Source organism: Macaca thibetana, chromosome X (genome assembly GCF_024542745.1).
Source record: "Macaca thibetana thibetana isolate TM-01 chromosome X, ASM2454274v1, whole genome shotgun sequence".
Classification (NCBI taxonomy): Eukaryota; Metazoa; Chordata; class Mammalia; order Primates; family Cercopithecidae; genus Macaca; species Macaca thibetana.
Genome location: NC_065598.1, coordinates 73,771,550 through 73,784,801, shown reverse-complemented (window position 1 = coordinate 73,784,801; position 13,252 = coordinate 73,771,550). Strand labels below are relative to the sequence as shown.

The 13,252-nt window shown below is 43.6% G+C and overlaps 1 protein-coding gene across 38 annotated transcripts in view; it reads right to left on the bottom strand.

Annotated features, from left to right (window-relative positions):
- Positions 1-13,252, bottom strand: part of LOC126946324 (cytochrome c oxidase subunit 7B, mitochondrial) — a 1,159,743-nt gene that overhangs the window by 85,046 nt on the left and 1,061,445 nt on the right. The window lies entirely within an intron of this gene.

Genomic DNA, 13,252 nt, shown 5'->3' with positions numbered 1-13,252 from the left:
CTAGCCTGTGGGACAAGAGCGAAACTCCGTCTCAAAAAAAAAAAAAAAAAAAAAAAAAAAAAAAAATATCTGGGAGGAAAAGGTGAGAAGAGACTTACTTTGTGGAGCCTTGAGGAACAAGCTTCATACACCCAGCAGGATGACGCGTGCTCAGAAAAGACTTGAGTGGTCTCTAAGCTTTCAGCTCCAGCTGATCTTTATGTTCAGTGCAAGCAGTAAGTGAAGGCTGAAAGTTTGTGAACTGACCGGGTAAGTGTTGAAGGTGTGCACCAACACAGTGCTAATCTACAAAATGTTTGTAGTTTTTTTTTAAATTTTATTTTTTAAAATTTTATTATTATTATTATTTTGTCTCCAGATGTTTAAGGAAATTTCTGGTAAATCACTAGCTCACCACTAAGCTGGTGGAGCAGAGACTTCAGTGTCCATGACACATAACAAAGAATACAGTCTTCCCAAAACTAGTTTAGAAACGTCACTAAGCAACAACTACAACCCACAATGAGCAGCAACAAAGAACCCTGAGGAAGGAGGAGAATCTAATTTCCAGAGTTGCCACATTATAATATTCAAATTTTCCAGTTTTCAACAAAAAAATTATGAGACATGTAAAGAAACAAGAAAGTTTAGCCCCTTCATGGGGGAAAAGATGAACAGAAACTATACCTCAGGAAGCCCACACATTGGACTTACTAGAAATAGACATTAAATCATATATTTAAACTATGTTTAGAGAGCTAAAGAAAACCATGTCCGCCGGGCGCGGTGGCTCACGCCTGTAATCCCAGCACTTTGGGAGGCCGAGGCGGGCGGATCACAAGGTCAGGAGATCGAGACCACGGTGAAACCCCGTCTCTACTAAAAATGCAAAAAATTAGCCGGGCGCGGTTGTGGGCGCCTGTAGTCCCAGCTACTCGGGAGGCTGAGGCAGGAGAATGGCGTAAACCCAGGAGGCGGAGCTTGCAGTGAGCCGAGATCGCGCCACTGCACTCCAGCCTGGGCGACAGAGCGAGACTCCGTCTCAAAAAAAAAAAAAAGAAAAGAAAACCATGTCCAATAAACTAAATAAAACACAGTAAACCATGTCTCGCCAAATACAGAATATCAATAGAGAGATGGATGTAAAAAACAACCACATAGAAACTCTTGAGCTGAAAAATACAATAATAAAAAAAAATCCTTAGAGGGTTTCAAAAGCATATTTGAGAAGGCAGAAGAAAGAAATAGCAAACAAGAATGATCTTTTGTACTTCTTTGTTCACAAACTAGAAAATCTAGAGGAGATGGATAAATTCCTAGAAATATATAAGCTTCCTAGATTAAATCATGAAGAAGTAGAAACTCTGAGCAGACCAATAACAAGTAGTGAGATTGAAACAGTAATTTAAGAATTGCCACCAATGGCCGGGCATGGTGGCTTACACCTGTAATCTCAGCACTTTGGGAGGCCACGACAGGCAGATCATGAGGTCAGGAGATCGAGACCATCCTGGCTAACAGAGTGAAACCCCGTCTGTACTAAAAATACAAAAAATTAGCCAGGCGTGGTGGCAGGTGCCTATAGTCCCGGCTACTCGGGAGGCTGAGGCAGAAGAACGGCGTGAACCCGGGAGGCGGAGCTTGCAGTGAGCCGAGATCGTGCCACTGCATTCCAGCCTGGGCAACAGAGCGAGACTCCGTCTCAAAAGAAAAAAAAAAATGCCAACAAAAAAAGTTCAGAACCAGATGGATTCACAGCTGAATTCTATCAGACATTCAAATAATTGCTACCAATCCTACTGAAACTATTTCAAAAGAGAGAGAAAGAGAGAATCTTCCATAACTCATTCTATGAAGCCAGTATCACCCTAATACCAAAACCAGGAAAGGACATAACAAAAAAAGAAAACTACAGAAGAATATCCCTGATGAAAATAGATGCGAAAAACCACAACAAAATACTAGCTAATTGAATCCAACAGCATATCAAAAAGATAATACATCGGCCGGGCACAGTGGCTCACACTTGTAATCGCTACACTTTGGAAGGCCGAGGCAGGCAGATCACGAGGTCAGGAGATTGAGACCAGCCTGGCTAACAAAGTGAAACCCCGTCTCTACTACAAATACAAAAAAATACAAAAAAGAAAAAAGAAAAAAAATTTAGCCAGGTGTGGTGTCACATGCCTGCAATCCCAGCTAATTTGGAGGCTGAGGCAAGAGAACCCAGGAGCCAGAGGTTGCAGTGAGCCAAGATCACACTACTGCAGTCCGACAGAGCAAGACTCAGTCTCAAAACAAACAAACAAACAAACAAAAAAACAACTTAGACTGGGCACGGTGGCTCACACCTGTAATCCCAGCACTTTGGGAGGCCGAGGCGGGTGGATCACCTGAAGTCAAGAGTTTGAAACCAGCATGGCCAACATGGTGAAACTCTGTCTCTACTAAAAATACAAAAATTAGGCCAGGCACGGTGGCTCACGCTTTTAATCCCAGCACTTTGGGAGGCCGAGGCAGATAGATCACAAGGTCAGGAGATCCAGATCATCCTGGCTAACACAGTGAAACCCCGTCTCTACTAAAAAAATACAAAAAAATTAGCCGGGCATGGTGGTGGGTGCCTGTAGTCCCAGCTACTCGGGAGACTGAGGCAGGAAAACAGTGTGAACCCAGGAGGCAGAGCTTGCAGTGAGCCGAGATCGCGCCACTGCACTCCAGCCTGGGTGACGGAGGGAGACTGTCTCAAAAAAAAAAAAAAAAAAAAAAAAAAAAAAAAAAAGGCCGGGCGCGGTGGCTCAAGCCTGTAATCCCAGCACTTTGGGAGGCCGAGACGGGCGGATCACAAGGTCAGGAGATCGAGACCATCCTGGCGAACCCGGTGAAACCCCGTCTCTACTAAAAAATACAAAAAACTAGCCGGGCGAGGTGGCGGGCGCCTGTAGTCCCAGCTACTCGGGAGGCTGAGGCAGGAGAATGGCGTGAACCCGGGAGGCGGAGCTTGCAGTGAGCTGAGATCTGGCAACTGCACTCCAGCCTGGGTGACACAGCAAGACCCCGTCTCAAAAAAAAAAAAAAAAAAAAAAAAGATCATGTCGATAGATGCAGCAAAAGCATTTGATAAAATTCAGCACTGCTTTATGATAAAAAGCCTCAGCAAAACTGGCATAGAAGGGCCATACCTCCAGGTAGTAAAAGCCATCTATGACAAACCTACATCCAATATCATACTGGGCCGGGCGCGGTGGCTCAAGCCTGTAATCCCAGCACTTTGGGAGGCCGAGGCGGGTGGATCACGAGGTCAGGAGATCGAGACTATCCTGGCTAACATGGTGAAACCCCGTCTCTACTAAAAATACAAAAAACTAGCCGGGCGTGGTGGCGGGCGCCTGTAGTCCCAGCTACTCGGGAGGCTGAGGCAGGAGAATGGTGTGAACCCGGGAGGCGGAGCTTGCAGTGAGCCGAGATCACGCCACTGCACTCCAGCCTGGGAGACACAGCGAGACTCCGTCTCAAAAAAAAAAAAAAAAAAAAAAAAAAAAAAAAACCAATATCATACTGAACAGGGAAAAGTTTAAAGCATTCCCCCTGAGAACTGGAACAAGGCAAAGATGACCACTTTAGCCACTTCTATTCAACATAGTATTGAAGTCCTGGCCAGAGCAATCAGACAAGAGAAAGAAATAAAGGGCATCCAAATCTATAAAGCAGAAGTCAAACTCGCTGTTTGCCAGTGATACAATTATATACCTAGAAAACTGTAAAGACTCATCCAAAAAGCTCCTAGATCTGGTAAATAAATTCTGTAAGGTTTCAGGACACAAAATCAATATATGTAAATCAGTAGCACTGCTGTACACCAATGATGACCAAGCTGAGAATCATATCAAGAACTCAACCCCTTTGACAACAGCTCCAAATAAAAATACTTAGGAATATACTTAACAAAGGAGGCGAAAGATTTCTACAAGGAAAACTACAATACACTGCTGACAAAACAAGATGACACAAACAAATGGAAACACATCCCATGCTCACGAATGGGTGAAACAAATATAGTGAAAATGACCAATATCTTGAAATAATTGCCAAAAGCTATCTACGTATTCAATGCAATTTCCATCAAAATTCCATCATCATTCTTCACATAATTTAAAAAGAAAACCCTAAAATTCATATGGAACTAAAAAAAGAGCCCACATAGCCAAAGCAATACCAAATAAAAAGAACAAATCTGGGGGCATCACATTACCTGACTTCAAACCATACTACGAGGCTATAGTTACCAAAACAGCATGGTAATGATATAAAAATAGGCATGTAGGCCAGGTGCAGTGGCTCACGCCTGTAATCCCAGCACTTTGGGAGGCTGAGGCAGGCGGATCATTTGAGATCAGGAGTTTCAGACCAGCCTGACCAACATGGTGAAACCCCGTCTCTACTGAAATACAAAAATTAGCCAGGCGTGGTGGCAGGTGCCTCTAATCTCAGCTACTTGGGAGGCTGAAGCAGGAGAATCGCTTGAAACCAGGAGGCAGAAGTTGCAGTGGGCCAAGATCTCGCCATTGCACTCCAGCCTGGGCAACAGAGCAAGACTCCACCAAAAAAAAAAAAAAAAAAAAAAAAAAAAGGCATATAGGCCAATGGAACAGAATAGAGAGCCCAGAAATAAAGCCAAATGCTTATAGCCAACTTATTTTTGACAAAGCAGACAAAAACATAAAGTGGGGAAAGTACATCCTATTCAACAAATGGTGCTGGAATAATTGGCTAGCAACATGTAGAATTAAACCAGATCCTTATCTCTCATCTTATGCAAAAATCAACTCAAGATAGATCAAAGACTTAACTCTAAGACCTGAAACCATAAAAATTCTAGAAGATAACATCAGAAAAACTCTTCTAGACATTGGCTTAGGCAAAGAGTTCATGACCAAGAACTCAAAAGCAAATGTGACGAAAACAAAAGTAAAAAGATGGGACCTAAAATCCTTCTGCACAGCAAAAGAAACAATCAGCAGAGTAAACAGACAACCCAGAGTGGAAGAAAATATTCACAAAGAGCCAATATCTAGAATCTGCAAGGAGCTCAAATCAGCAAGAAAAAAACCAATAATCCCATCAAAAAGTGGGCCAAGGATGTGAATAGAGAATTCCCAAAAGAAGATATACAAATGGCCAACAAACGTGAAAAAATGCTCAACATCACTAATTATCAGGGAAATGCAAATTCAAGCCACAATGAGATACCACCTTCCTCCTGCAAGAATGGCCATAATTAAAAAGCCAGAAAACAATAGATGTTGGCAAGGATGTGGTGAAAAGGGAACACTTTTACACTGCTGGTGGGAATGTAAACTAGTACAACCAGTACAGAAAACAGTATGGAGATTCCTTAAATAACTAAAAGTAGAATCACCATTCGATCCAGCAATCCCACTACTGCTATCTACCCAAAGGAAAAGAAGTCGTTATATGAAAAAGACACTTTCACACACGTTTATAGCAGCACAATTCACAACTACAAAAACATGGAACCAGACTAAATACAGATTGACCAATGAGTGGATAAAGGAGATGTGATATATATACACCATGGAATACTACTTATCCATAAAAAGGAATGAAATAATGGCATTCTGGCTGGGCACAGTGGCTCACATCTGTAATCTCAACACTTTGGGAGGTCAGGAGGGCAGACGCTTGAGCTCAGGAGTTTGAGACCAGCCCGGGCAACATAGCAAAACCCCATCACTAATAAAAATACAAAAATTAGCTGGGCATGGTGGCACATGCCTGTAATTCCAGCTACTTGAGGGGCTGAGGTGGGAGAATTGCTTGAGCCTGGGAGGTCAAGACTGCAGTGAGCAGAGATGGTGCCACTGTACTCCAGCCAGGAGGACAAAGTGAGACCCGTCTCAGAAAAACAGGAAAGAAGAAAGAAAAAGAAAGAACAGGGCATGGTGGCTCACGCCTGTAATCCCAGTACTTTGGGAGGCTGAGGCGGGTGGATCAGCTGAGATCGGGAGTTTGAGACCAGCCTGACCAACAGGGAGAAACCCCGTCTCTACTAAAAATAGAAAAAAATTAGCTGGACGTGGTGGCACATGCCTGTAATCCCAGATAATTGGGAGGCTGAGGCAGAAGAATTGCTTGAACCTGGGAGGCAGAGGTAGCAGTGAGCCGAGATCGCGCCATTGCACTCCAGCCTGGGCGACGAGAGGGAAACTCCATCTAAGAAAGAAAAGAAAAGGAAAAGAAAAGAAAAGAAAAGAAAAGAAAAGAAAAGAAAAGAAAGGAAGGAAAGAAAGAAGGAAAGAAGGAAGGAAGGAAAGGAAGGAAGGAAAGGAAGGAAGGAAAAGAGGCAGAAGGGCATTCACAGCAACCTGAATGGAGTTGGAGACTATTATTCTGAGGGAAGTAACTAAGGAATGGAAAACCAAATATTGTATGTGCTCACTTATAAGTGGAAGCTAAGCTAAGAGGATGCAAAGGCATAAGACTGATATAACAGACTTTGGGGACTCAGGGGAAAGGATGGGAGAGGGATGGGGGTAAAAGGCTACACACTGGGTACAGTGTACACTGCTCAGGTGATGAGTGCTCCAAACTCAGAAATCACCACTAAAGAACTTCTCCATGTAACCAAAAACTACCTATTCTCACACAACTATTAAAAAATAAAATAGCCGGGCGCGGTGGCTCAAGCCTGTAATCCCAGCACTTTGGGAGGCCGAGACGGGCGGATCACGAGGTCAGGAGATCGAGACCATCCTGGCTAATACGGTGAAACCCCGTCTCTACTAAAAAATACAAAAAACTAGCCGGGCGAGGTGGCGGGCGCCTGTAGTCCCAGCTACTCGGGAGGCTGAGACAGGAGAATGGCGTAAACCTGGGAGTCAGAGCTTGCAGTGAGCTGAGATCCGGCCACTGCACTCCAGCCTGGGCGACAGAGCGAGACTCCGTCTCAAAAAAAATAATAATAAATAAAATAAAATAAAATAAATAAAAAATAAAAAGAAATAACGAACATGAATATGTCAATTGACATTATCCAGTCTAATCTCTTATCTCTCACCACACACAAAAATCAACTAAAAATGCATTCACTTTTTCTTTTCTTTTTTTTTTTCCCGAGACAGAGTCTTGCTCTGTCAACCAGGCTGGAGTGCCATAGCGAGATCACAGCTCATTGCAACTTTGAACTCCTAGGCTCAAGGGATCCTCCTGCCTCAGCCTCCAGAATAGCTGGGACTACAGGTGTGTGCCACCATACCTAGCTACTTCACTATGTTGCCCAGGCTGGTCTCAAAATCCTGGCCTCATGTGATCCTTGTGTCTCAGCTTCCCAAAGTTCTGGGATTACAGGCATGAGACACTGTGCCCAGCCTTAGATTAAAGATTAAAGACTTAAATGTAAGACACACAGCCTAGGAAAAACCCTCCTCAACATTTGTCTAGGCAAAGAATTCATGACTAAGACCTCAAAAGCACAGGCAACAAAAACAAAAATTTACAAATGGGGCTATACTAAACTAAAAAGGTTTTGCGCAGCAAAAGAAATAACAGAGTGAACAGAAAACCTGTTGAATGGGAGAAAGTATTTACAAACTATTTATCCAAGGGAAGACAAATATTCAGAATATACAAGGAACTCAAACAGCTCAACAACAACAACAAAACCAAACAATTCCATAAAAAAGTGGGCAAAGGACATGAATCGACATTCCTCAAAAGATGACATACAGCTTGTGGCTGTAATCCCAGGACTTTGGGAGGCCACGACAGGATAGTTGGTTGAGCTCAGGAGTTGGAGACTAGTCTGGGCAATGTGGGGAGACCCTATTTCTACAAATAATCATAAAATTAGCTGGGCATGGTGGCATGTGCCTGTATTCCCAGCTACTTGAGAGTCTGAAGTGGGAGAATTGCTTGAGCCCAGGAGGTTGAGGCTGAGGCTGCAGTGAGCCATCATTGCGCCACTGCACATCAGCCTGGGTGACAGAGTGAGACTCTGTCTCAAAAAAAAAAAAAAAAAAAAAAAAAAAAAGGCCAGGCGCGGTGGCTCAAGCCTGTAATCCCAGCACCTTGGGAGGCCGAGACGGGTGGATCACGAGGTCAGGAGATCGAGACCATCCTGGCTAACACGGTGAAACCCGGTCTCTACTAAAAAATACAAAAAACTAGCCGGGTGAGGTGGTGGGCGCCTGTAGTCCCAGCTACTTGGGAGGCTGAGGGCAGGAGAATGGCCTGAACCTGGGAGGCGGAGCTTGCAGTGAGCTGAGATCCGACCACTGTACTCCAGCGTGGGCGACAGAGCGAGACTCCGTCTCAAAAAAAAAAAAAAAAAAGAAAAAAGAAAAAGAAAAACTACACATGCAAATGACCAACGAGCATATGTAAAAATATTTATTAGAAGCACAAATCAAAACTACAATGAAGTATCATTTTACCCCATTCAGAATGACCATTATTAAAAAGAAAAAAATAACAGATGTTGGTGAGGATGCAGAGAAAAGGGAACTCTATTTATTTATTTGTTTATTTATTTATTTATTTATTTATTGAGACTGAGTCTCACTTTGTCGCCCAGGCTGGAGTGCAGTGGCGTGATCTCGGCTCCCTGCAAACTCTGCCTCCTGGGTTCAAGCGATTCTCGTGCCTCAGTCTCCTGAGTAACTGGGATTACAGGTGCCCACCACCATGCTCCGCTAATTTTTGTATTTTTAATAGAGACAGGTTTTCACCATGCTGGCCAGGCTGGTCTCAAACTCCTGACCTCAAGGGATCTGCCCGCCTCAGCCTCCCAAAGTGCTAGGATTACAGGCATGAGCCCCTGTGCCCGGCCAAGAAAAGGGAACTCTTATTTACTGTTGGTGGGAATGTAAATTAATGCAGCCAATATGGAAAACAGTACAGAGATTGTTCAAAAAACTAAAAATAGGCTGTGTGGTGGCTCACACCTATAATTCCAGCACTTTGGGAGGTCAAAGTTGGTGGATCACTTGAGGCCAGGAGTTTGAGACCAGTCTGGGCAGCATGGCAAAACCTCATCTCTATAAAAGATACAAAAATTAGCTGGGTATGGTGGCACACACCTAAAGTCCCAGCTACTTGGGAGGCTGAGGCAGGAAGATTGCTTAAGCCTAGGAGGCAAAGGTTGCAGTGAGCAGAAATCACGCCATTGCACTCCAGCCTGGGTGAAAGAGTGAGACTTTGTCTCAAAATTTAAAAAATCTAAAAATAGAACTACCATTCGAGGTTAGGCGCAGTGACTCACACCTGTAATCCTAGCAAATCGGGAGGCTGAGGAGGGTGGATCACTTGAGGCCAGTTCGAGACTAGCCTGGCCAACGCGGCGAAACCCCATCTCTACTAAAAATACAAAAAAAATTAGCCAGGCATGGTGACCCATGCCTGTAATCCCAGTTACCTGGGAGGCTGAGGCATGAGAATCACTTAAACCAAGGAGGTGGAAGTTGCACTGAGCTGAGATTGCACCACTGCACTCCAGCCTGGGTGACAGAGCGAGACTCTGTCTCAAAAAAATAAAAATAAAATAAAATAAAATAAAGAACTACCATTCAATTCAGCAATTCCACTATTGGGTATCTACCCAAAGGAAAATAAATCTGTATATCAAAAAGATACCCACAATCATAGTTTATCACAGCACTATTCACAGTAGCGAAGATATGGAATCAACCTAAGTGTCCATCAACAGATGATTGGATAAAGAAAATGTAGGGTATATATACACAATAGAATACTATTCAGCCATAAAAAAAATGAAATCACTGGGCATGGTGGCTCATGCCTGTAATCCTAGCACTTTGGAAGGCCGAAGCGGATGGATCATCTGAGCTCAGGAATTCGAGACCAGCCTGAGTAACACAGTGAAAGCCCCTCTCTACTAAAATACAAAAAATTATCCAGGCGTGGCTTGCACCTGTCCCAGCTACTCAGGAGGCTGAGGCAGAAGAATCGCTTGAACCCGGGAGGTAGAGGTTGCAGTGAGCCACCTGATGACAGAGCGAGACTCCGTCTCCAAAAAAAAAAAAAAAAAAAAGAATGAAATCATGTCCTTTACAGCAACATGAATGGAACTGGATATCATTATCTTACATGAGACAATCCAGGCACAGAAACACGTTTATCACATGTTCTCACTCATAAGTGGGTCCTAAAAAAAATGTGTTCACATGGATGTATAAGGTGGAAAAAGAGAAAATGGGGACTGAGGGTGGGCACAATGGCTCATGCCTGTAATCCCACCACTTTGGGAGGCCAAGGTGGGTGGATCACTTGAGGTAAGGAGTTCAAGACCAGCCTGGCCAACATGGTGAAACCATGTCTCTAGTAAAAGTACAAAAATTAGCCAGGCATGGTGGCACACGCCTGTAATCCCAGCTACTCGGGAGGCTGAGGCATGAGAATCGCTTGAACCCAGGAGGCAGAAGTTGCAGTGAGCTGAGATCGTGCCACTGCACTCCAGCCTGAGAGACAGAATGAGACTCTGTCTGAAGAAAAAAGAAAAGAAAAGAAAAAATAAAATGGAGACTCAGAAGAGTGAGAGGGTAGAAGGAAGGAGGAGGATGAGAAACTACTTAATTACTTAATGGGAACCATGTATGTTATTCAGAGGATGGATACACTAAAAGCCTTGGCTTCACTACTACATAACCTATGCATGTAACACAACTGCACATGTATCAAATAAGTTTATACCTATGAAAAAGAAGAAAGAAATTATTCAGTCTGAGAAGCAAAATAAAAAAGAATGAAGAAAAGTGAACAGAACCCAAGAGACCTATGGGAAACCATGAAGCATAGAATACACATGTAATGAGAATCCCAGGAGAGAAAAGAAAAGGCAGAAAATATATATAAATAAAGTGGCTCAAATGTCATAAAAGATGTGATTATAGACATCTAAGAAGCTCAACAAACTCCAAGTAAAATAAGCACAAAGAGGTCCACACCAAGTCACATTATAATCAAACTGTTGGAAGCCAGAGAAACAGAGAGAAAGACAGAGAGAGAATCTTGAAAGTAGCAATAGAGAAGTGATTGATTAATCATTTACAAGGGATCCTCTGTAAAATTTTTTTTTTTTTTTTTTTTTTTTGAGGCGGAGTCTTCACTCTGTCGCCCAGGCTGGAGTGCAGTGGCACCATCTCGGCTCACTGCAAGCTCCGCCTCCCGGGTTCGCGCCATTCTCCTGCCTCAGCCTCCCGAGTAGCTGGGACTACAGGCGCCCACAACCGCGCCCGGCTAATTTTTTGTATTTTAGTAGAGCCGGGGTTTCACCGTGTTAGCCAGAATGGTCTCGATCTCCTGACCTCGTGATCCGCCCGCCTCGGCCTCCCAAAGTGCAGGGATTACAAGCGTGAGCCACCGCGCCCGGCCGATCCTCTGTAAAATTAACAGCCAATTTCTCGTTACAAATCACGAACATTAGAAAGCAGTGGGATGACATATTTCATGTGCTGAAAGGAAAAGTCAATCAAAAATTCCGTATCTGGCACAACAATCCTTCAAAAATGAAGGAAACAATAAGACATTGCCAGATAAACAAAAGTTGAGTTTGTTTCAGGTAGCCTTGCCCTAGAAGAAATGCTAAAGTGAATCCTTCATGCCTAAACAAAAGTACACTACATTGTAGCTTGAAACCATGTGAAGAAATAAAGAACACTAGTAAATGTAACTACCTAGGTAAATATAAAAGCAAATATTGGCCGGTTGCGGTGGCTCACACCTGTAATCCCAACACTTTGGGAGGCCGATGCGGGCGGATCACCTGAGGTTGGGAGTTGGTAGAATAGCCTGACCAACATGGAGAAACCCCGTCTCTACTAAAAATACAAAATTAGCCGGGTGTGGTGGCACATGCCTGTAATTCCAGCTACTCAGGAGGCTGAGGCAGAAGAATCACTTGAATCCAGGAGGCAGAGATTGTGGTGAGCTGAGATCACGCCATTGCACTCCAGCCTGGGCAACAAGAGGAAAACTCTGTCTCAAAAAAAAAAAAAAAAGCTGTATGAATGTCTTCTTTTGAGAAATGTCTGTTCATATCCTTTGCCCACTTTTTGATGGGGTTTTTTTTGTTTGTTTGTTTTTTAAATTTATTTATTATTATTATACTTTAAGTTGTAGGGTACATGTGCATAACGTGCAGGTTTGTTACATATGTATACTTGTGCCATGTTGGTGTGCTGCACCCATCAACTCGTCATTTACATCAGGTATAACTCCCAATGCAATCCCTCCCCTCTCCCCCCCCCCCCCCCTCCCCATGATAGGCCCCGGTGTGTGATGTTCCCCTTCCTCAGTCCAAGTGATCTCATTGTTCAGTTCCCATACAGCCAACAGATACATGAAAAAATGCTCATCATCACTCACCATCAGAGAAATGCAAATCAAAACCACAATGAGATACCATCTCACACCAGTTAGAATGGCAATCATTAAAAAGTCAGGAAACAACAGGTGCTGGAGAGGATGTGGAGAAATAGGAACACTTTTACACTGTTGGTGGAATTGTAAACTAGTTCAACCATTGTGGAATACAGTGTGGCAATTCCTCAAGGATCTAGAACTAGAAATACCATTTGACCCAGCCATCCCATTACTGGGCATATACCCAAAGGATTATAAATCATGCTGCTATAAAGACACATGCACACATGTTTATTGTGGCACTATTCACAATAGCAAAGACTTGAAATCAACCCAAATGTCCATCAGTGACAGACTGGATTAAGAAAATGTGGCACATATACACCATGGAATACTATGCAGCCATAAAAAAGGATGAGTTCGTGTCCTTTGTAGGGACATGGATGCAGTTGGAAACCATCATTCTCAGCAAACTATCACAAGAACAGAAAACTGAACACCGCATGTTCTCACTCATAGGTGGGAATTGAACAATGAGATCACCTGGACTCTGGAAGGGGAACATCACACACTGGGGCCTATTGTGGCGAGGGGGGAGGGGAGAGGGATGGCATTGGGAGTTATACTTGATGTAAATTACGAGTTGATGGGTGCTGATGAGTTGATGGGTGCAGCACACCAACATGGCACTTGTATACATATGTAACAAACCTGCTCGTTGTGCACATGTACCCTAGAACTTAAAGTATAATAAAAAAAGAAGAATTAGTGGCCGGGCGCGGTGGCTCACGCCTGTAATCCCAGCACTTTGGAAGGCCGAGGCGGGCGGATCACAAGGTCAGGAGATCGAGACCATGGTGAAACCCCGTCTCTA